General features: G+C 44.2%; 1 long non-coding RNA gene across 1 annotated transcript; it reads right to left on the reverse strand.

Annotated features, from left to right (window-relative positions):
- Positions 1-240: 240 nt before the first annotated feature.
- On the reverse strand, positions 241-985 carry LOC143849060 (uncharacterized). Its single transcript, XR_013235532.1, has 3 exons — positions 787-985; positions 648-703; positions 241-533 (listed from the first exon to the last, which is right to left on the reverse strand). It is a non-coding gene; the product is annotated as an uncharacterized LOC143849060 (long non-coding RNA).
- Between the last annotated feature and the right edge of the window lie 21,261 nt (positions 986-22,246).

Raw genomic sequence — 22,246 nt, forward strand, 5'->3', positions numbered from 1 at the left:
CGAGAAGCGCCAAAAACACTAATTATTATTTTTTCAAATCTCTCAATGTCTCTGACTTAATGCCCCAATGCAAGTCTTCTTTTTTTCTCAAATCTCAAAGAACTTCCTAAAGCACATTATTGCCAATAAATTAAACTAAAACTACATAGTCAGACTAGAGACATGAGTGGCTCAGCAAGCCTTACAATTAGAAAATGGCAGTCTAAAGAGCTTTCAATAGAAAAATCTCCCCACTATAACTTAAACAAATTCAAAATTTTCTTTCTTAATACAGCATTTCCAAACATCAAACAAAGAAAACAATTACCATAAGTAGATCACATAATGAATTCACACATTTATCATTACTCATAAGCAGAGGAATTTATACATGAAACAGTTCCAACTTATTCCTGTAGTTTAGGTTGTAATTAATGTTGGGGGCGTGGTGGAGGAGGGGTGAATAAAGCTCCATTTCTAGTGTTTGTGTTGGCCCCAGGTTCCTGGTAATCCATCATAGATACTATCATCATCCTTCCTTTCAAAGATGTCTCCTAAAACCCAACAAGAAAAAAGAAGATTTCACAACCATGACACACACAAAAAATTTAAACAACAGCTACAAATACAAAATCCTCCAAAATAAATGGACTTAAATGAAAACCCACCTCATCCAGATGGAGATCTGCTACTTTCTCAAATTTCATGCTCTTCCTACCAGATCCTAAAGATAAACACAAAAAGCTTTAGTGAAGAAACAAAAGAGTAAACATAACAGAAGCAAAAGAAGGCAAAATAACTGCAAACCTTGAGAAAAGCAAAGAGCTAAGACAACTGAAATCAGAACAATCGTAAGAAAGTAAGATCGACCCATGATTTTTTTGCTGTTTTCAGGAAATGGGTTGTTCTCAGATTTGAAAATCAAGCTCTCTTCTTATCAAAACGATGGGCAGAACCAAAAAACTGGCCTAATTCTGGAATCCCACTTTTGCCACACAAGCAGACAGGGAAATAGGGCTGGCAATTTCACCCGAAAAAGCGGGGATCCGCCCCGCCCCGCCCCGTTTGGGGAGGGGATTCCCCGGTGCGGGGAGGGGAAGGGGAAGGGGATGGAGTTGTCCCCGCTCCGCCCCTCCCCGCCCCGCTATGCCCCGCTAATCAATGCCATTTTTTTGTAAATTTTTAAGTGGTTTTTTTTAAGAAAAACTACTAGAAACTCTGTGGATCGGCTACAAGATTACCCCAAACATAAACTTAGCTTGTCTTTTCCTTTTAATTAGCTTCTGAGAGCATTTTGGGAACTATAATAACCTTTTCACAGATGTTGAAATAATGAAGACAAGCTGAGAGCCTGAGACGCTGAGTGTATGCAATTATCAAAAAATCGTAGTGCCAACAGAATTTTAGGGTTGGATTGCAGGTTTTAATTTTCAACAAGAAAAATTTAGCTACTAGAAATTTGTTTCATGTCAGCACTAGACTGAATTGCAGTTAAAGAAATAAGTCATTTGTTGATTTTGTTCTCTTCTCCATTCTCATTTCTCATGCTCATCTAGGGGTTAACATGCTATACAGAATGAACTAATGAACATTATTTTGCGTGTGTGAGCGCCCACTTATGGACTTTTAAAGTTCATTGTGACTACTGAAATAGTTACTTTTTGCACATTGGCTGCCTGTTAATGAAGGTAATTCTGGTGCTCATTTCCTATTTATCATTCCATAATTTATGCAGAAAATTGCTGAAAGATGAGGTCCTGTTGTTATTTATGTTTGTTGTCTCATCCATGCATTTCTGATTTTGTCCATCTGTTTGTTGATCACATGAATATAATCATAGCATTCATCACAATATTGTCTGTAATGGACGTAGAAGAAAGAAGCTCTGTTTGCTGGTTTGGTTGGGTTCCAAAGAGGGGACGGGGCGGGGATTTTGTGGGAAGGGGAAGGGGATTAGATATTCCCCGCGGGGAGGGGAGGGGGATTCCCCACCATCCCCGCAGAGGGGAAGGGGAAGGGGACCCCAACATCCGGCCCTGACCCGCCCCGTTGCCACCCCTACAGGGAAAGTGAAGTTATTGATTATTTGTTTGGGAAGTGATATTCCCTACCCCACTCCGGATAAAATCCGCCCCCCCCCCCCCCCCCCCTCACTTTAACGTTATCCGTTAAGTTTTAAAGGTAAAGAAAAACGTTCCAGGGGGTGAATTTATCCTCAAGCAGTGCACCATTATCACAGAAACCATTAAAGGGGGGAGATTTTATCCATTTAAGGTGGGGAAAATATCATTTCCCTTTCTTTATTGTTTTCAATTTGTAAGGTCAGCGCATATAATAAATATTTATCTTCTGCTTGAAGAGTTGCATGAAAAGTTCCGAAGAATATATATATTACTAGCATTCTTAATGGTCCCACCACATCAAAACATAACATGATGTGTAAAATTACGGGCCCACCCTAATGCATGGGCTTGGGCCTTGGGAGGAGTTTGTGGGACCTACCCAAACAAGGGGAAGTGATGTATTGACCCCCCTTTTCTTCCCTGCGCCAGCCTTTCAAGCTAGTGTGTTTATGAGTTATGACTATCCTTTTACACTCCAAGGGGGTCCACGGAAGAAAAAGCGGCGAATATACCATTTCTCCAAAACATGGTGTAAAATGGTGAGCCCCACTCTATGTAAGGATTTGGGTGGAGATGGCGGGCCACTCGTTGGTGTAAATGATGGGCCCCACCTTATGCATGGGTTTGCGTAGAGATGGTGTGCCCTACCATATCAAAACATTAGGTGTCAAATGGTGGGCCACAACCATGTTATGCCTACATGGGTGTATTGAAAACATTCCAGTAAATTTTTTCCATGAAAAACATTTTACTGTAAAAGTTTTCTATGAAAAGAAAGTGAATGCCAATGGAAAGAAACATATGTGTCCTTGCACGCATACATGAGTTTGCCAATGTGTCGTTAGCAGTTCAAATTGATTTAAAGGGGTGAGCCTCTTGTTCAATTGGCGAAGGCTTTTTACTTTATGTTTGAGGTCAGAGTGGATTACCTGCCGAAAAAAGTAAGATTTAAAGAGCATTTTTTTTTGTGATAGGTAAGCTGGGATTTGGCATAGACCCATACCAGGTTATTTGATAGATAAAAGATGAGACAATCAGCTCACAAGAACAAACCCTATCACAAGAATAGGGAAACAAACCAAATGATATTTTACTGTATTAAAAATTGTAGCACTAAATGATGTTTAAAGAGCATTGAAGACACTAAATGATATTTTACTGTATTAAAAGTTGTAGCTATGTCTATTTTAAGGGAAATGATACCCGAGCAACCATTTGGTCAACCCGAGTTCCAACCCGACCCGACCTGAGGAACCCTTTTAGCCAACCTGAACCCGAACCCAACCCAACCTGAGATTTTAACATTAAAAAATAAAAAAAAATATTAAAAATTTCAGGTTGCACTCGGGTCAGGTTGCCCAAGCCCTCAACCCGAACCCGACCCTTACTCAACTCGGGTTGAGAAAACCCAACCCGAACCCGAACCCGACCCGAGTGGAAGCCAACCCAGCCTGGCATTTTTCTCGGGTTGAACCCGACGGGTTCAGGTTGGGCCCGCCCGAGTTGCACCCCAAATATTCCCAATAGGTCCCTACGAATTCTTATTTTGGAATCTAGAATCAGTTCTCATTTAGCGCTTCTAGACTCATGCATAGCATGGATGGGGCCATCATTTTAGGCCTCACGTTTAGATGGGGTGGGGTCCACCATTTTACAGTTGATTTAGTGAGCCCACCATCTCCACTCAAACCCATGCATACGGTGGAGCCCACTATTTTATATCTCGTGGTGTGCTGGGTGAGGCCCACCATCCCCACGCAAACTCCCAAAGGATCCAAACTCGTTTGTAAGATAAGTTAACGGACTACGAGGATTTTTCCTCGTAGTAAACAGTAGGGATGTCAATGGATCCACATCGGATCGGAGGTGGATCCGTAACAATCCATTCAAATCTTTTATTGGTCGGATTCAGAGTGTTCACATCTCTGTCATGAAGTGTCCTAGTAGATCCTACTTACATTTTTACATGCTTCAAATTCTCTGGAGAGGGCGAATACAAACATGATCGGTCGAGGGAAAGCCGCAGCAGTAGTGTGCTATGGACTTGTCCTAGGGACTTAGGGTCAATGGGTAGAGAAGGAAGAGAAGAGGGTGACTCAAGACCAATACTTACTAAATTAAAATAGATCATGTATCATTTACTAAAATACCCTTAAAATAATATTTAAAGTTATAAAAAAATAGAGGGTATTTTCATCAAATAGTATACTAAAATCGGATTTAGGACTGTCCCATGGTCTTTTATTGGTTGTCTGGATCCAATTTGTAGTACTTTCGGATCCTATGAAAGGGTTCTGAAAATGTATCAATGGATCGAGGTAATATGTCTAGATCTTGTCCGTTTAAATTCGGATTCAGACGGTCCATCAACCGTAAGGGTCCATTGACACCGCTAGTGAACAGCCCTAAAAACTCATTTGATATTGAGGCCGTTCACCATGGAGATAGCAAGCCAAGGTTTTATTTTATCTCGGATAGACATGCTACTCTTTGTTCTCTTCAACCCTTGTTCTTGAAGCACTTGTTTGAAGAATTTGTGGGAACTGTTAGATATGCTCTATAAGAAAGAGAACAAGATTCATATGAACCAAAATTAGAAATAGGATGAGATGTACAAGAACGCTTACCCTTATGTAAGGCAGTAATTAAGTTAGGAATCAAGGTTGGAGTAGAAGTAGGAATCGTACATGAATTCAAACTTCTAATTGGTGAGAGTCACTTGAAATGGTGGCTGGTTCAACTTCTTTTGTGCAGAGAGTATAGACCTTGAGGGAATTTGTATCATCAATAGGCAACGAGAAGAAGAACTTTGTTGATGTGCTTCGAGGAAGGGAATGGAAATGTTCTTCCAAGATTAGGAGAAATAAGAAGCTTGTTCATGGATATTCGAACAAAGTGGCCTAGTGAATTTTCTAAACAATATGAGGTATACGCACGTAGGTGAGGCGGGCCCGGTCTATATTGCGTCTATTCGTACGTGAGCATATTTCTTGAAAAATATAACCAAGTTGTAATTCAAAATTACCTGTGGTGATTCTTTTTTGTCTTTTTATGGTTTTGTCTCTTTGTGAACCACTATGTGTACTTTTATCTTTAGTGGTCTATATATCCAAATTTGAAGTTCCCTCCAAATCTCTAAGGATTCGTTCAGTTGCGCCTCAGATTTGGAAACGGAAAGGAAAAGAGGTGTGTTTTCCGTGGAAATGACACAAAACGGTCGTTTTGTTGCTGGGATACGGAAGGCGCGCGGAAAGCTGGACAATGACGTGGAATCCGTCGAATCCCAGGTGTCATCCCCTTTTTCGTGACCCAAAATCCGTTTAAAATGGTCGGATTTGAAGAATTTTCCGTGATAACGCGAGTCTCAGAAAACAAACCCCGACTTAAAAAACAACTGAAGCAGTTCGTCTTCTCCATTGCCGAGGGTGCGTATTCTCCATCCTTTTGAAAAGCAAGAAGAGAACCGTCTTCTCCATCCTCTTCAAAAGCAAGAAGAGGATTCGTCTTCTCCACTCCTTGCAAAACCAAGAAGAAGGTATTCCTTGTCCCTTGCTCTTCTTTCCTTCTTTTTTTAAAATTTTTTCCAAATCTGTTCTTGTATGTTTTTGGGTTTGATTTTTTTTTCCAGTTTTGGGCTTGGATATCTGTATTTTAGGGTTCGATCTCATTGTTTTGGGTTTCGATCTTAGAATTTTAGGGGTTTGATCCCTCTATTTTAGGGTCCGATCTCTGTTCGAGGCTTGGATGTATGCATATTTGGGGTTCAATCTCTCTATTTTGGGGTTTTTTTTTTTTTTCTTCTCTAGATCCCAGTTTTTTATTTCTTTTTATTACATAAATGATGCCTAGATTTAAGGTTTCTTCTTATATTTTTTTTATTCTAGGGTTTTTTTTCTTCTTCTTCTTCATAACTGAGGGTTAAGGTTCTTGACTTTGGCATTTTTATCTGTTTTGCTTGTGGGTTTGAATCTGGAGTCTATTTGGCTTATGGGTTGTGCGTTTTTTTTTTTTGGGTCATTTTTGTATGGGATTTGATTGGGGTGGGCTCTGTTTGGATTGGGGAAAAGAATGAAATGGGTGAGGGTTTGTTTGTGTTGGGGTAAAAGATGAAATTGATGGTTGGGTGTTCGGTTCAAGTGGTGGGTGAGGGGGGAGAGAAATGGTGTGGTGGGTTTGGTGGAAGATGATGAAAGATTGTGTTGGGGTGTTTCAATTGGGTAATATTTGATTTTTTGTGAGTTATTTATCGTCATGTATCTTCCATTCATTTCTTTCTCATGAGTTACAAGGGCTTCTTTCTCATGTCCATTGGTTTTCTTTTCCTTTTCCTGGCAACTGAATGCATATTCCTGCTGTTTTTTTCCCGTTTCCTGGCAACTGAATGCGCACTCCTACTTCTTTCTTAGCAGTTTCTTTTCCTTTTCATTTCTTTCTGCCACGTCATTTCCTTTTCTTTTCCATTTCCTTCGCGCAACTGAACACACCCTAAAGGAAAGTGAATAACATTTAGTCCCACAAGGGAAGTTTTAGTGGAGGTGAAAGGGTATATATATATATATATATATATATATATATAGAGAGAGAGAGAGAGAGTTAAGTGAAGCTACACATACATGTAGCTAACTTAGCTACACCGACGGCTTAAAATACAGTGGGCCCACATTATTTGGGTAATCCAAACCATTCATTTGATAGGACCTCACATTGATAGGGTGTGCCCAAAAAATCAACTCCATTGGATGATCTCAACCCTTCAAACTGTGGAGGAAAAAATGGACAGATCTGTGAAGGTTTTTACACGTCCATTTTTGCCTCCACAAATCGTAGGGTTGGGATGATCCTATGGAGCTGATTTTTTGGGCACACCCTATCTATGTGAAGGCCCATCAAATGAATGGTTTGCATCACCCAAACAATGTGGGGCCCACTGTATTTTAAGCCGTCGGTGTAGCTAAGTTAGTTACACGTATGTGTAGCTACACTTTTCTCATATATATATATATATATATAGAGGAAAGTGTTTCTACTCGGCCGAGTAGAAAAGCTTATCTACTCCTCCCTTTAAAAAGTACAGTGGGCCCACACATTGTGGATGATCCAAAGCATTCATTTGATAGGTCTTATCATAGATAGGGTGTGCCCAAAAAATCAGCACCAAAGGGTCATCCTAGCCCTTCGTTTTGTTGGGCCTTGTAGAAACAGAATGGACGCATCTTACGCATCTTACACAGTGCGTCCATTCTGTTTCTACAAGGCCCAACAAAACGAAGGGCTAGGATGACCCTTTGGTGCTGATTTTTTGGGCACACCCTATCTATGTTAAGACCTATCAAATGAATGCTTTGGATCATCCACAATGTGTGGGCCCACTGTACTTTTTAAAGGGAGGAGTAGATAAGCTTTTCTACTCGGCCGAGTAGAAACACTTTCCTCATATATATATATATATATATATATATATATATATATATATATATATATATATATATATATATATATATATGAGGAAACGTTTTCTGCGCGTGTAGACACCCCATTTTGACAAGGCCCTAAACCCGCATATTCGAATAAAATCCCGAGGTCAGACGGAAAATGAATGAAATTAATCCGAGCAAAAGAGAATGTGGGGCCCGCTTGTGTGGGACCCGTTTGTGTGGGACCCGCCTGTGTGGGACCCGCTTTTGTGGGGCCCGCTTTTGTGGGGCCCGTTTGTGTGGGACCTGCTGATGTGGGGCCCGCTGATGTGGGACCCGCTTGCGTGGGGCCCGCTTGTGTGGGGCCCGCTGTTGTGGGACCCGCTTATGTGGTCAAAGAGAGAATAAGGACCGTCATCATTTTCTTTGTCGATTTTTACTACCTCCTGCAATGATTCCATCTCCGGCCAAGATCCGAGGTCTGCAAATCTGAAAGGAGAGAGGATCAAGCTGCTGATTTCAAATCTTTCCGAGCTTTGATCATTTTTTTTTAAACTCGATTAGCAGTCCATGTAAGTAGTTTCTCTTGAATGTTTGTTTTTGTTCTTGAGTTTTATTTGGAGGCTTGAGTTGCTTGTGATTGTAGACACCCCGCTGATGTGTGGGGCCCGCTGAGTGTGGGGCCCGCTGATATGGGACCCGCTGATGTGTGGGACCCGCTGATGTGTGGGACCCGTTGATGTGTGGGGCCCGCTGATGTGTGGGGCCCGCTGTGTGTGGGGCCCGCTGATGTGTGGGGCCCGCTGATGTGGGACCCGCTGTGTGTGGGACCCGCTGTGTGTGGGACCCGCTGATGTGGGACCCGCTGATGTGTGGGACCCGCTGCTGTGTGGGGCCCGCTGCTGTGTGGGGCCCGCTGATGTGTGGGGCCCGCTGCTGTGTGGGACCCGCTGTGTGTGGGACCCGCTGTGTGTGGGACCCGCTGATGTGGGACCCGCTGATGTGTGGGACCCGCTGCTGTGTGGGGCCCGCTGCTGTGTGGGGCCCGCTGATGTGTGGGGCCCGCTGCTGTGTGGGGCCCGCTGCTGTGTGGGGCCCGCTGTGTGTGGGACCTGCTGGTGTGGGACCCGTTGACGTGTGGGACCCGCTTGTGTGGGACCTGCCGATGTGGGACCCGCTGGTGTGGGGCCCGCTGACGTGTGGGACCCGCTGACGTGTGGGCCCGCTGCTGTGTGGGGCCCGCTGTGTGTGGGGCCCGCTGTGTGTGGGACCCGCTGGTGTGGGACCCGCTGACGTGTGGGGCCCGCTGTGTGTGGGACCCGTTTATGTGGGGTCCGCTGATGTGGGGCCCGTTTGTGTGGTTTTCTTCTTTTTTTTAGAGTCTGTCATAGAGAGTTTAGGATTCCGTCCTTCCATCTTTCAGAGTCAGTCTTCAGCATAGGAGTCAGTCCTTCAGTCTTTCAGGGGTCTGTCCTATCATCATAGGGGTTAGGATTCTGTCCATCCCCTCATCCAACCACGTGATTTTATTCACTCCTGCAAGGTATAGGATGCTGTCCAACCCTTGCAGAGTTGTTATTCTGTTCATCCCCCCCGCAAAGCATAGGATGCTGTCCAACCTTTGCGGGATATCAGGAGTCTGTCCTCCCCTTGTGATGATAGGATTTTGTCCTCTTGTGTCGAAAAATTCAAAAACATCTGAAAAATCAAAAATCTCAAAAATCTCGAGTCAGTAGAGTGTAGTTAGGAATTCAGTCCGAACTACGGATGGCTTGATCCCTAGCTGAGGGGTACGTAGGCAGCTCAGGCGTGCTGCTGGCACCCTGAGTTCAGTCACCATTTTTAGACACCTTTTTGTAAATATTTCTCACAACTTTCACAATTTTCACAACTTCAAAAAAATTCCAAAAAAAATACAAAAAACTTCAAAACCTTTTCAAAAAGATCTTCCCCTAGAGTCAGGAGTCTGTCCAAGATATTTAGGGTGTTTTAGAGTTAGGAGTCGGTCCTGATTTGTATTGATATGGTGTGTCCTGTCGTGTGAGTGTCCCTAGAGTTAGGAGGCCTCAAGTCGATCGGTTAGACATTTAGTCGAACCGATGGCTAGACTAGGAAGCATATAGTCAACCCATGGTTTTCCTTAGAATGCACAGCCTAGATACACATAGGATATAGGGCCCACCTGCATTAGCTTAAGGCTAATCAACTTGCATTAGTTAGGGCATATAGAGTCCTAAAAATTACAATCCACTTGAATTTAAGCAATCGCACAAAAAGCTTTAAAAATCAGTCGAGTCTAGTGGATCGAGTCTAGGATAGCGGTCCTAGAGTTTTAGGCATCGTAGTTTAGAATAGGGCACCGAACTACGTTGGCTCTGATTCTTCCCGAGGCCGGGATACGTAGTGCAGCTAGGATGGATGGCCATCCTGGTCCGAGTCAAGTATTGCATTAGAGTCTAGGGTTTGTCGTGTCGGGTCGTGTGTCGAGTCGTGTTGTGTTGTGTGTTTTGCTGTGTTTTCTTATTTTTATGTACAGATCCTATACCTTTAGCTGTAACATGCATGTGCTTGTCCACCAGAACTTAGACACCAATCAGGCATGTCACTCATAACCTAGCTATTCTTAGGCGACATATCTTTCATTTCTTTTGTGTGTGCTTCTTATTCATCTCCGAGACATGCATGATTAGCTAGACGTTATCTCGGAGATATTCGTTCTCATTTCGCATGATTTTCGCCCAAAACTCTTCAAAATTAATAATAAATGGCATGAGAGACCAGGTGCTAGCACTTGGGCGAATTGGGGGCGCCTAATCCCTTCCCCATTCGTCATCAGGCACGAACCCTATTTTATATCTCTGGTTATCCGTTGCAACAGAGCACAGCATGGGATCCAGGGCCCACTTCCTTGGATGGCGACTCTTTCTTTGTTCGAGGTGCGTCTCGAATCCGGGCTAGTCTCCGAATCGAGAGGTATCTCACTTCACATCGCCGCTCATGCTGTGAGGGGCACTCTTTCGAGAGTTCCTTGGCGGAGCTCTCCTTCACGTGGATCATCCTGAGACTCGCGCGGGGGCCCGTCCCCTCACGCCCGTCCCGGATCTAGTCCACAGACTGGCGACTCTGCTGGGGAGTTTTTGAAACATTGCCTAACTCTGTAAAAATGCCATTTTAATTAATTTTGAAGAAATTTGGGTCAAAATCAAGCTAAATGGGAACTTTGTCGTTAGAAATCCAGGGGCACCAAGTAGGTGCGTAATTAAAACAAGGGATTCACACACTGCACATCATACATTGTCATATTCTTTATTTCTTTCATTATTTTTCATTATTGGCCTTAGGGAATAGATATGACGCGTACCAGATGGGGACCGTTGTATCTATTTCCGAGCTATGCGCCGGAGCTGCAGCCGTAGACACTGGGTGTGCTGGTGTTCTACAGCAGCCGATGAGCAATGAACATACTTTGTATAATGCTGGGTGTGCTGGCGTTATACATCAAGGGTATGGTCATAAGCATAGTACCCTGCAGAAATGCCTGGGCCCTACTTTTATTTCATTATATTATGTATATATATTAGTTTCTCCCTTTAGAGCCAAAATTAGGGAACCCTTGCTAGGACACTATATATATGTACTCATATAGGACGAACATGTGCGACCAGCATATGTGAGCCTAGGATAGAAGTCAGCCTACCCGTGTAGTGTAGGAGGGTAAGTCACACCGTGGTTACCCGCCGCGTTATCTAGTACACTCACAGACACTTCTGAGTCAAGATCTTCTTGGCTGCGCTAGATTAGACTAGGGTTGGTGCCCCTGGTTAGGATGTATATATATATGTATACATTTATTATTAGATTAGGGCTTGCTTCTTAGTTAGGTTTCCTTCTAATCTAATCAATTTTTCCCCATCTATCCATTCTGTGGATTATCATCAGATTCTTAGCTCTTTTTAGTCATGATCTGTTTTCCGTGAGCCTGATCATTTGATCGATCCTGATCAGATCACTCCGCATGTCGATTATGAGTCTATCTTGCCATTATCATTATCGGAGTGTGTGTTCTTGCTGAGAACCCTGCTTTATCTTGACCATGACGGCATACTCTTCATGTTTAGTTGCTGAGACCCTCCTAGTATAGCCGTCATGCTGCCAATTTTTTTTTAGAACCCTTGAGCGTAATCATTATCCTTTTGGGTTCATTGACAAACCATGTGCTTACCTTACCACATCTCCTGGTATAGCCGTTATGCTGCCGAATTTTCTCTAAATACCTTGAGTGTGGTCATCATCCTTTTAGGCTTGTTGACAAACCATGTACTTGTCGTACCACATCTTCATGTACAACCATTAAGCTGTCGGATTTTGATCCAAGGGAAGGATGTGTTGGCGCTACCTTTTGTCTCAACTTGCGCATTACATTGTCATGCGATTAATTCTCATTGAGCCTAGTGTTTATGGTGTCCATGACAGGAGTCTTAGTCACTCGTCTACCATCAACCCCAAAAAAGCTTTCATCTCTAAACTCGCTTGGTCTAGCCCACTATACCTTTTTCCTCTCACATTGCCCAGATGGCTAAGTATGCTGAAAGTCTCGTCTTGAGAGAAATAAGAGAGATGGTGATGACATCCATGACCTGATAGACAGGGATCCCCTCATTCTTCTTGAACTCAAGTGCTTCCAAGAACCCTACACCTAACCGTGTTGCACCTCCTACACCCACCATGGGAACCATTTCACCCATTCAACCCTTCATATATCTTACCACCTTTACCTGTACCACCTCTGGGCTGGAAAATGATTGGGAAGAGAAAAGAAAAATATCATACCAGAGAAAGCCTTGCCATTGTCAGGTGCCAAAGAACAATTTGAGCTGGGTCAACAGAAACCGAAGAGACCCTCCCTTCTGAGATTCTAACTCTAGGATTACTCTTTCCGATCATTATCGCCATTAATGAAGGCACGTTGTCCTTGAACTTTCAGCGCCAATCCGTTGCCTCCGATAAAGTGTCTCATCTTTGAAATTTGTTTTGAAGTGTGTATACCAACCCTCCTGTCAAAGTTGGTAAGTCTAACCATGTCAGTATCAATTCTAAGTATGTTGTGTTTACCGGTCTCTCTCATTGTGAGCCAATGTCCAATCTTTTGCTGAATTTGATGGAGAGCCTATCGTGGCGCATCAAAAATCATTGTATGTACTTCAAACATTCAATGAAAAGAACATTTGATTCCAGTGTCGTCAATATTCTTGTATATGTTCACTCTTGGATCTAATGTTAATAAACAAATTAAGACACCCTCCTCGAATGAGGATGCCGATGAAATTCTCCTCGAGATTTGAAAGATAATCAAACGAGAGGAAGAGCGTCGGGCAAAGCCACTTGAAGATGAAATCGATACCGTGGATAGTGTTATCGAAATCCGAAACTCGGGAAATAAGGATTAGCAAAATCTCCCGAAGAGCGCAAAGAGTCGATAAACCTATTTAGAGGGTTCAAGGAAGTGTTGCTTGGTCCTATGAGGATAAATCAGAAGCGTGCCTTGGCACTGTTCAACGTGAGTCACCCTCAGCTTCAAACATCAGGTCGAAAGAAAAAAAAATTCAAATGAAGAATACCAGACATCAAATGCAATGAATGAAAAATTGAGAGAAGACTTTCAGACAACAAAGTCATGAGCATAGAACATGAACCCCAAGAAGAATGCTTGGGCTATAAATTGTGATGGAATTTCCAGTTAAAACATTCCAGGTGTAGGGGCATTCCCCACATCCAAGCAAAAAAATTAAAATCAGAATGAACAAAGAAAAATAAGATAGAATCCAGAGAAGAAAGGAGAAGGGAGCATGCCCCACGTCAACTCCTCAAGAACGTCAGAATCGCAGGAAGCAGAGTCGATAAATGGATTGAAAATTTCAAAATCATCTTCAGCATTCATAGAAGACCCAGAGCCGTAGAATCCCGAATATCAGTGCGAGATCCCAAAGAAAAAGTGGGAATTCAATCAGTCTAGCTTGCACAGTGCAGATGAAGTCTTGCAAGGAAATGCCGCCAGACTCCTCAAAAAAAAAGAGAAAGAAAAAAAGTTCAAAGCCATTGAACCTTAGCCATTCAAGAAGCTTGTATGCCAAAATATCAGAAGGCCATCCTTGGACGCCTGAGCCTTAAACGCCAAAAATCCCAAGTTCAAAAAAAATCCTTTTGCGAACACCTTCGAGCCTCAACAAAATCAAACATTCTTTTCAAACACCCGCAAACCAGGGGCATTTCGGCCCGAACTACGTCTGACCTGATCCCCAACTCTTCGGGGGTACGTAGGCAACCTGATCAATTCAGGTTCGGTCAACCTTTGGAATAAAAGTCAAATTATTCCCTTTCAACCTTTGGAATAAAAATCAAATTATTCCCCTTCAAACTTTTGAAGCTAAAAAGCTAAACCATTCTTTGTTAAACCCAAAGCGAACTACGCGGATCTGATCCTCCATTTTTGGGGTACGTAGGTAGTCTGGCGAGACCAGATTCGATCCAAATCGTTTGAACTTCCGATATCTAACCCTTTTGAACCCAAGCCCGCCTAGAAAGTCCTTCTGGTGAACAAGCAGTGGTTCAAAGTCAAGAAGAAAAAATGATGGAGTTTGAAGACCCGCTAGGCTGAAAACCCGAGAGGGCGGTCTAGGCAAAATTTAGGGTCATTCACCCGCTAAGTTGACAACTGAAAAGTCAGCTTAGGCAAAAGTTAGGGTATCGAGCCCGCTGGATTGAAAACCCGAAAGGGCGAACCAGGCAAAAGTTAGGGCAAGCGGTCCGTCAGATTGAAAACCTGAAAAGGCAATCTGGTCAATGGCAACGACTTCCAACAAAAAGTGAATCACTGAGGTGGAGAAACAGTCTTCAACCAGGGTAAAATCTCGAAGTCCAAGTTGTGCCAGCAAGCTTACTTTAACATTCTTCTAAACTGGGGGCATTGAAACCGAGCAATCCGAAAGGGATAATAATCATGACATAAACACCGAAAAAGGAGAGTAGTGCCTCTTGACACGGTCTTCGAAATACTCTAAGAGTGACTAAGCCATACCCTTAAAAAATGACACATCAGATCCAAGAGCGAAGTCGAAAGCGAGTCGAGTCCTTCGAGCAATAAGAGTCTTCTTTGATTGAGTCCTTGGAAATCTGTTCCTCCTTCATATTTGTGTTCCCTCTCCTTGCAAAGTCCAAACTGTCGGGTGCTGGAAGAATGGGAGCGTGTCCTCCAAAATGCAAAGAAAATTCAGAGTAAATCCTGGTTTAGGTATCAGAAGGGGCAAGAGATATCTTGTTCAAACCTACCCGAGACCTTAAGCCTCCAAAAGTGAGCCATGCGAAAGAAGAGATTTTCAGACTCAGCCATCATGGTTATTGTCCTATTCTCTCCATACAAAAAAAAAAAAAAAAAAACTTTGCATCCTCAAGCCTTCATGAAACGAAACATCTTTTCTTCAACCATCATTGTCTTGCCTTCTTAAAACTCCTGTCATGGAAACACAATATACTAGGGGCATCTTTTATGACTTGCGTCATAAAAGATGTCAAGCGCACAAAGGCAATCAGTAACAATGTCTCAAGCAAGTAAGGATAAGAGGGGTACAAGCACATCTCAAGCCTAACCTCTAAACTCCTCAGTTGAGTCCTCTCTTCAGAAGAGTCAATTCTCTAAGAAAATCAGTTTCCCAAGCGGAGTCTAGAATTTGCTCGCGCAGCCTTCAATCCCCGGCAAAATCAGAAAAAATGGTCAATATCCAAATCCCTGCAAGTTATCTGAGTCCAATTCTCAGCAAGGAACTCATACTCCCAATTTCCTCGGCAAGAGGCAATCAGTCTAAAAAAAAAAAAAAATCATCATTCGAAATCAATCAATTCTCAGCAATATCACTGTCCTTCCAAGGCTCTTCGTGGTTTGTCAGGCAGGCACATCATGGACCCTTGCTCCCTGAATGGCTCTTCGTGATCTGTCCTTTAGGATATATCATGGACCCGCTCTCCATGCTCATTTCATTCATCTCCATTACTTGTTATTCTTGTTGGGCTCTTCGTGGCTTATTGTCATGGACCCCAAATTTCATTCTAGGCTCTTCGTGGCTTATTGCCATGGACCTTAGATTCATTGCGTGGCTCTTCACGGTTTGTTGCCGTGGACCCTCGATTACTTCTTGGCTCTTCATGGTCTACCATTCAGGTATACTACGGACCCATGCTCCCCGATTGGCTCTTCGTGATATGTCCTTCCAGAAATATCATGGACCCACTATTCATAGTCATTCCATTCATATCTTTTACATGTCATTTGTTTCTGCATGTTGGGCTCTTCATGGCTTATTGTCATGGACCCCAAATTCAATGTTTGGCTCTTCACGGAGTATTGCCGTGGACCCTTGATTCCTTTCTGCTGGGCTCTTCATGGTTTCTTGCCATGGACCTTAGATTCATTGCGTAGCTCTTCACGGTTTGTTGCCGTGGACCCTCGATTACTTCTTGGCTCTTCATGGTCTACCATTCAGGTATACTACGGACCCATGCTCCCCGATTGGCTCTTCGTGATATGTCCTTCCAGAAATATCATGGACCCACTATTCATAGTCATTCCATTCATATCTTTTACATGTCATTTGTTTCTGCATGTTGGGCTCTTCATGGCTTATTGTCATGGACCCCAAATTCAATGTTTGGCTCTTCACGGAGTATTGCCGTGGACCCTTGATTCCTTTCTGCTGGGCTCTTCATGGTTTCTTGCCATGGACCTTAGATTCATTGCGTGGCTCTTCACGGTTTGTTGCCGTGGACCCTCGATTACTTCTTGGCTCTTCATGGTCTACCATTCAGGTATACTACGGACCCATGCTCCCCGATTGGCTCTTCGTGATATGTCCTTCCAGAAATATCATGGACCCACTATTCATAGTCATTCCATTCATATCTTTTACATGTCATTTGTTTCTGCATGTTGGGCTCTTCATGGCTTATTGTCATGGACCCCAAATTCAATGTTTGGCTCTTCACGGAGTATTGCCGTGGACCCTTGATTCCTTTCTGCTGGGCTCTTCATGGTTTCTTGCCATGGACCTTAGATTCATTGCGTGGCTCTTCACGGTTTGTTGCCGTGGACCCTCGATTACTTCTTGGCTCTTCATGGTCTACCATTCAGGTATACTATGGACCCATGCTCCCCGATTCGCTCTTCGTGATATGTCATTCCAGAAATATCATGGACCCACTATTCATAGTCATTCCATTCATATCTTTTACATATCATTTGTTTCTGCATGTTGGGCTCTTCATGGCTTATTGTCATGGACCCCAAATTCAATGTTTGGCTCTTCACGGAGTATTGCCGTGGACCCTAAATTCCTTTCTGCTGGGCTCTTCATGGTTTCTTGCCATGGACCCTAGATTCATTGCGTGGCTCTTCACGGCTGGTCACCGTGGACCCTCGATTACTTCTTGGCTCTTCATAGCTTATGGCTATGAACCCTTGATTCTCAGTTTTTCTAATCCATTAATCACTCAATATCTTTCTTGCAAGGTTCTTCGTGGCTTATTACCACGGACCCCGGATTATGGCTTGGCTCTTCGCGGTTTGTTGCCGTGGACCCTCGATTTCTAGTTTCCTAAAAATAAAAAAATATAAATAAATTTCGTTCCGCGAGGCTCTTCGTGGCTTACTACCATGGACCCTCGATTCCCGTTTGCTTGGCTCTTCACGGTTCACCACCGTGGACCCTCGTTTTCTGCAAGGCTCTTCATGGCTTATTACCATGGACCCCTGATCAAAATTTTCATTCAACTGTTGTTCTTCCTTGTCTAATTTGGTGAAAAGCTGGACAACAACTCTCTCTAGTTATTTTGTTGTCAAGTCATGGTCCGTCGTTCCACAGTGTGCCGTCACCCAAGTGCGGAGTCAGGAATACCTGTGTGACCGATGTGTTACTCGAGTGTGACCGATGTGTTACTCGAGTTATTTCTCTGGTGGGAGGCTATCTCACCAATATGTTTTGAATGCTGAGTTATGTGTCCAGCATTTCACCAAATTAATATTAAGTCATGTTGAATGTGAAATTTTAAAACGAAAGTCTCTCTGAGAGCATCTTTGAGAGCATCAAGCCAATAATCAAAATCCTTTTCATTCAAAACCCCTGAGGCATCCCTTCCCTCCAATTCGAGTGAGACCCCTGAGACATCTGTTCCCTCCACGAGTTCAATCTTTGTAAAATAAATTTTGGGCCAGTCAAAATGTGTTGTCTGTTCAGCTTTGACATTCGCGCGACAAGCACACTCTGCCAAAGAGGGGCATCTGTAGACACCCCATTTTGACAAGGCCCTAAACCCGCATATTCGAATAAAATCCCGAGGTCAGACGGAAAATGAATGAAATTAATCCGAGCAAAAGAGAATGTGGGGCCCGCTTGTGTGGGACCCGTTTGTGTGGGACCCGCCTGTGTGGGACCCGCTTTTGTGGGGCCCGCTTTTGTGGGGCCCGTTTGTGTGGGACCTGCTGATGTGGGGCCCGCTGATGTGGGACCCGCTTGCGTGGGGCCCGCTTGTGTGGGGCCCGCTGTTGTGGGACCCGCTTATGTGGTCAAAGAGAGAATAAGGACCGTCATCATTTTCTTTGTCGATTTTTACTACCTCCTGCAATGATTCCATCTCCGGCCAAGATCCGAGGTCTGCAAATCTGAAAGGAGAGAGGATCAAGCTGCTGATTTCAAATCTTTCCGAGCTTTGATCATTTTTTTTTAAACTCGATTAGCAGTCCATGTAAGTAGTTTCTCTTGAATGTTTGTTTTTGTTCTTGAGTTTTATTTGGAGGCTTGAGTTGCTTGTGATTGTAGACACCCCGCTGATGTGTGGGGCCCGCTGAGTGTGGGGCCCGCTGATATGGGACCCGCTGATGTGTGGGACCCGCTGATGTGTGGGACCCGTTGATGTGTGGGGCCCGCTGATGTGTGGGGCCCGCTGTGTGTGGGGCCCGCTGATGTGTGGGGCCCGCTGATGTGGGACCCGCTGTGTGTGGGACCCGCTGTGTGTGGGACCCGCTGATGTGGGACCCGCTGATGTGTGGGACCCGCTGCTGTGTGGGGCCCGCTGCTGTGTGGGGCCCGCTGATGTGTGGGGCCCGCTGCTGTGTGGGACCCGCTGTGTGTGGGACCCGCTGTGTGTGGGACCCGCTGATGTGGGACCCGCTGATGTGTGGGACCCGCTGCTGTGTGGGGCCCGCTGCTGTGTGGGGCCCGCTGATGTGTGGGGCCCGCTGCTGTGTGGGGCCCGCTGCTGTGTGGGGCCCGCTGTGTGTGGGACCTGCTGGTGTGGGACCCGTTGACGTGTGGGACCCGCTTGTGTGGGACCTGCCGATGTGGGACCCGCTGGTGTGGGGCCCGCTGACGTGTGGGACCCGCTGACGTGTGGGCCCGCTGCTGTGTGGGGCCCGCTGTGTGTGGGGCCCGCTGTGTGTGGGACCCGCTGGTGTGGGACCCGCTGACGTGTGGGGCCCGCTGTGTGTGGGACCCGTTTATGTGGGGTCCGCTGATGTGGGGCCCGTTTGTGTGGTTTTCTTCTTTTTTTTAGAGTCTGTCATAGAGAGTTTAGGATTCCGTCCTTCCATCTTTCAGAGTCAGTCTTCAGCATAGGAGTCAGTCCTTCAGTCTTTCAGGGGTCTGTCCTATCATCATAGGGGTTAGGATTCTGTCCATCCCCTCATCCAACCACGTGATTTTATTCACTCCTGCAAGGTATAGGATGCTGTCCAACCCTTGCAGAGTTGTTATTCTGTTCATCCCCCCCGCAAAGCATAGGATGCTGTCCAACCTTTGCGGGATATCAGGAGTCTGTCCTCCCCTTGTGATGATAGGATTTTGTCCTCTTGTGTCGAAAAATTCAAAAACATCTGAAAAATCAAAAATCTCAAAAATCTCGAGTCAGTAGAGTGTAGTTAGGAATTCAGTCCGAACTACGGATGGCTTGATCCCTAGCTGAGGGGTACGTAGGCAGCTCAGGCGTGCTGCTGGCACCCTGAGTTCAGTCACCATTTTTAGACACCTTTTTGTAAATATTTCTCACAACTTTCACAATTTTCACAACTTCAAAAAAATTCCAAAAAAAATACAAAAAACTTCAAAACCTTTTCAAAAAGATCTTCCCCTAGAGTCAGGAGTCTGTCCAAGATATTTAGGGTGTTTTAGAGTTAGGAGTCGGTCCTGATTTGTATTGATATGGTGTGTCCTGTCGTGTGAGTGTCCCTAGAGTTAGGAGGCCTCAAGTCGATCGGTTAGACATTTAGTCGAACCGATGGCTAGACTAGGAAGCATATAGTCAACCCATGGTTTTCCTTAGAATGCACAGCCTAGATACACATAGGATATAGGGCCCACCTGCATTAGCTTAAGGCTAATCAACTTGCATTAGTTAGGGCATATAGAGTCCTAAAAATTACAATCCACTTGAATTTAAGCAATCGCACAAAAAGCTTTAAAAATCAGTCGAGTCTAGTGGATCGAGTCTAGGATAGCGGTCCTAGAGTTTTAGGCATCGTAGTTTAGAATAGGGCACCGAACTACGTTGGCTCTGATTCTTCCCGAGGCCGGGATACGTAGTGCAGCTAGGATGGATGGCCATCCTGGTCCGAGTCAAGTATTGCATTAGAGTCTAGGGTTTGTCGTGTCGGGTCGTGTGTCGAGTCGTGTTGTGTTGTGTGTTTTGCTGTGTTTTCTTATTTTTATGTACAGATCCTATACCTTTAGCTGTAACATGCATGTGCTTGTCCACCAGAACTTAGACACCAATCAGGCATGTCACTCATAACCTAGCTATTCTTAGGCGACATATCTTTCATTTCTTTTGTGTGTGCTTCTTATTCATCTCCGAGACATGCATGATTAGCTAGACGTTATCTCGGAGATATTCGTTCTCATTTCGCATGATTTTCGCCCAAAACTCTTCAAAATTAATAATAAATGGCATGAGAGACCAGGTGCTAGCACTTGGGCGAATTGGGGGCGCCTAATCCCTTCCCCATTCGTCATCAGGCACGAACCCTATTTTATATCTCTGGTTATCCGTTGCAACAGAGCACAGCATGGGATCCAGGGCCCACTTCCTTGGATGGCGACTCTTTCTTTGTTCGAGGTGCGTCTCGAATCCGGGCTAGTCTCCGAATCGAGAGGTATCTCACTTCACATCGCCGCTCATGCTGTGAGGGGCACTCTTTCGAGAGTTCCTTGGCGGAGCTCTCCTTCACGTGGATCATCCTGAGACTCGCGCGGGGGCCCGTCCCCTCACGCCCGTCCCGGATCTAGTCCACAGCGCGATGCCTCAGATAAGTTATCTGAGCAAGAGCTCAAAAAATCATGCGGGCCCACATTGTTTGGATGATCCAAAACATTCATTTGATAGTCCGTTACATAGATAGGGTGTGCCTAAAAAATCAGCTCCATAAGATCATCCTAACCCTTCGATTTTTGGAGGTTAAAAATGGACAGATTTGTGGAGGTTTATACCCATCCACTTTAACATACACAAATCGAAGGGTTAGGATAATCCTGTGGAGCAGATTTTTTGTGCACACTCTATCTATCTTTGGACTATATATATATATATATATATATATATATCATCTTCTTGTTGTCTTGAGAATGAGAAGAGGAGAAATGGGGTCCTACGTGCAGGGACCACCCATTAGGCTCGGTGGGCTTTTGGTTATACCACACACACACACGCCTGGCACGGCGTGGCTCGGCCGGCAGTGCGCATGGGCCCAAGTGTTCTTTTATTTTTATTTATTCTATTTTTTCCTTCAGCAGATCTTTCTTTAACGTTATCATTATTTCATTAATTTTTTTTTATCGTTTGAGATGCGGTTTCCACTTGTTTAGTGGGCCATTTGGAAACACGTCTTTTACGCACTAAAGGATGCGATGTTTAGCACTCTCTCTTATTTCTATACAATCGGTTTTGCGATTAGGCCAGAGGTATCCTAAAGGAAAGCTCCATGTGGTTTCTTCGTTGTTCTTCTGTTTTCTGCTATTTTCGTTTTCCCTCAATCACTTTTCTGATCAAGGCTCTTTGGCACACATAAGCAAGTTTGCAAGGCGTCCGGGCTGCGTGAGTACACACCCCTAGAGCGAGAGTTGATGTATCATGGAGGCATACGCCATGAAGCCCATTTGTACCGTTGATTCGTCATATTGGGGGCAAGATTTGCCTTAAGGACCGATTTATTTTGCGCCTCAACTCGATAAGTCATCTCTTTCCTTGTTTTGTTTACAGATCTACTCGTGCTGGCCTATTGCATCTGTTGATATTGGTTCATCTTCTGTCGGACTCTAATTAGCGGTATATTTCGATCCCAAAATTACATATTATCATATATTATCTCTAACAAATCCAAACCATTTAATTAGTTGTTGGGCCCTAATGTTACTGGACTGTGCCCAAAAAAATCAGCTCAATTGGATAATCCTAACCCTCTAATCTATTGATAATTTACATCATATACAAATCTCTATAGATGGAAGTTCACCCAGGTTTATTGGATAGACTACCAAGAGTCTTTTCTCCAATCACCAAAGTCAATTAATTCGGTTTTCTACGCTCCTTAGCTGCCAACAAAGAATGGCCTTACCATCAGCTGAACGTTCTTTCATGGTTAAGGTCAGGAAGAGGCTTAAAGGAGAGACAACAAATTGTGTAGGCTGAAGGAAGCTC

Source organism: Tasmannia lanceolata, unplaced genomic scaffold, assembly GCF_043159265.1.
Source record: "Tasmannia lanceolata isolate RefF3 unplaced genomic scaffold, GAP_Taslan_0.1 ptg000016l, whole genome shotgun sequence".
Classification (NCBI taxonomy): domain Eukaryota; kingdom Viridiplantae; phylum Streptophyta; class Magnoliopsida; order Canellales; family Winteraceae; genus Tasmannia; species Tasmannia lanceolata.